This window comes from Salvelinus sp. IW2-2015, unplaced genomic scaffold (genome assembly GCF_002910315.2).
Source record: "Salvelinus sp. IW2-2015 unplaced genomic scaffold, ASM291031v2 Un_scaffold8854, whole genome shotgun sequence".
Classification (NCBI taxonomy): domain Eukaryota; kingdom Metazoa; phylum Chordata; class Actinopteri; order Salmoniformes; family Salmonidae; genus Salvelinus; species Salvelinus sp. IW2-2015.
The window spans coordinates 1-2604 of NW_019950113.1; the positions used below are offsets into that span (position 1 = coordinate 1).

At 39.9% G+C, this 2604-nt stretch overlaps 1 long non-coding RNA gene across 1 annotated transcript; it reads right to left on the minus strand.

Annotated features, from left to right (window-relative positions):
* Positions 1-6: 6 nt before the first annotated feature.
* Positions 7-2312, minus strand: LOC112079648 (uncharacterized). The gene is made up of 4 exons (XR_002896005.2): positions 996-2312; positions 643-903; positions 435-539; positions 7-306 (listed from the first exon to the last, which is right to left on the minus strand). It is a non-coding gene; the product is annotated as an uncharacterized lncRNA (long non-coding RNA).
* Between the last annotated feature and the right edge of the window lie 292 nt (positions 2313-2604).

A 2604-nucleotide genomic window follows, 5' to 3' on the forward strand; every position in this document is an offset into this window, starting at 1 on the left:
CAGAATGACACATCCTGACTGTATTGATGCTCTAGTAGAATACACATACGTCTTTGCATTAAAACCTTTCGTGATCTTAAACCCTGAGTAAAAGCCTTGAAAAACCTCGCTTGGTCTATTTCAGAATCAGCTGTTGCCACCCCAGAATTGGCCGATTCAAGAAGAAGCCACTTCACAGAACATCAAATCCTCAGAAATGTCATTTAACACTTTGAAATCATCCGGTTTCGCTGTTTTATTGCCTGGTGTCTGGGCGCTGAAAATCCTCCAATGTTTGTTCGATGTCTTTATACGCTGGGGAGGAGTCTGAAATAAAAATAATACATACAAAAAATAGGTTATTAACCACAAAATAGGTTAGATAAAAAAAAGATCAAATACATTTCATATATAATCATATAATCATATATATTAACATTACATTAATTAAATACCTCGGCTTTTTTGACGAGGGCTGTTCTGAAGAAGCTCTGAAACCATGGGAAGTTGTCTTTGGTCAACCTGTATTACAGCATCTGCCGGTTCGGTAGCTGGGGAGCCTGAAAAAAAACAATATTCGTCCTTGTTTTAACATATTCAGGCATAAAAATGTATAAATATTAAAATATAGATATAAATAATAATATATATATATATTCATACCGGGTCGTTGGAGCGATGTCTCGTGAATCCCGGCCCAGTAGAATTGTTCTGGAGGGGTTGAAGCGGAACTATGGATCTGTGCACTAATTGTACGTTGGTTTTTCGATAAAGGGTTCGAGATGTAGGACGTTCCCGGGGGATTTGATCTGCCTTTTAATAAAACATCAGGGGTGAATGGTAGAATTGCCTCAGAGGCCTCTGCTCCGCAGAAACCGTTCAGATTCCATATGGCGTCAGTTATCCTTCTAGGCTGAATGTCCGCTGTAAACACATAAAAATAGCTTTTAATATAAGATGCCCACACTTTTTGTTTTTAAGGTATAAATATGGTTATTATGAATTCTTGGACTCACGTCTACAATAATGGGACGGCGTTGGGTTGTAGGCAACGTACGGGCGGTTCGAGCTCAGTTATACCTCGGAGTATCTGCGTGAATGCTTCAGAATCTATAAAACATTCGACAATATTAAAGCTCTAATCCCTTTATATAATATTGACATGTTATACGTTAAGAATACAGGCCCTAATGCATGTTTAATATTGCTATAACATACATAATGTTCAAACAATTCCACACAACAGACAAATCTAATATACGTCCTATATAAATCTATATATTTATATTTCAAGAACTCACCTTCAGAAAGATCCATTAGGCGGTTTTTCCAAGATGCTATTTTAACGGGTCAGTCCGATAACGATTCTGTAGGGTCTGTTTGCATTTGAACTAAAACGAAGCTAACAGGCGAGCGAGTTTGTAGCCCTAACTATAGAGAAAAGGACTGAAGGATTTTACAGAGCATTGGTTTGACGTTTTTTTAGGACTAGACCCCAGCTATATTTAACTCCTAAGTTATTTGGTTCAAACAAAGGGCTTGGTGTGGCTAAACCTTATTACATTATATTCTACAAACTAACCGGGAAATAGACCACCTCTGTACGTTGGAACATTCTAGACAGGGGTCTGTTTGACTTTTTAAACCTCGGCTTTAGACCCTAAAACATAAATTATGAAATGCTGTTAATGATTCGTAAGCGGCCGTAAGACAAAGTACATACATTTTATAACCGTTCACAATTAAGGTCTTTTACGATGCCTTTCTTACAGATCCAGAGGTCTGGTGGAGCCCTGACCATTATCCGTTTCCAAGTCATCATCAAAATGCCGGGCTCTCTTGCAAGGTCCTTCAAAACTCCGTAAGTTTTCACTCCAGGGGTAGATCCTACGTCGGGCCTTTTGGTCGTGACTATGTCTCAAGGAAAGCCTGGGCCAGCGCTTTAACTATTCGCGATTTTGGAAGAGACTGTCCAGCTTATTCATAAGGGTTATGAAAATCGGATAATCCAACCATTTAAAACTAAACACAGGAATAAAAAAGTTTACATCTTTGCAGGCTCTGGAAGCTACCGGAGAATTGACAGACTTTGTAGCATTAGCACCATCATAAABTTCACAGGCTAAAATTGTCACTTTGTTTTCAGGGGTATAGTCCATTGAAGCGATTCTTTAGAGCCGTTAGATTCCCTACCCCGAAGATCGGTTCTTCCAACGCATAGCCGGGTAATGTGTACCACTTCAGAGCCTGTTCAATTTTGCAGAGCGCCAGCCTGATCTTTAGCCATTCTCTCATCCCCAGAGCAGGAGAAAAAGTCCCAGGTTCTGCATGAATAAAGGGGTTTGGGTCCACTGTCTGTGATATCTTTACCGTAGAATCCTCCGGGGTGAATATGTAAGAAATATGGCCATCACTCGTACCCAAAATCCTTAAAACATTCTGGAGCTTCACACAGAACTTCTTCAAGGCTTTGGTCACTGGGTTCATGACAAGCCGAGCATAACATCCCTAAAATGGGCATAGGGGGCATTTTTGTTTAATATTCAGGGGTTATCATGTACAGTCTTAAACAGGAATTGTTCAGCGGCTTTATAAGGCTGCTGCAATGCCCCAATACCCCCCTGA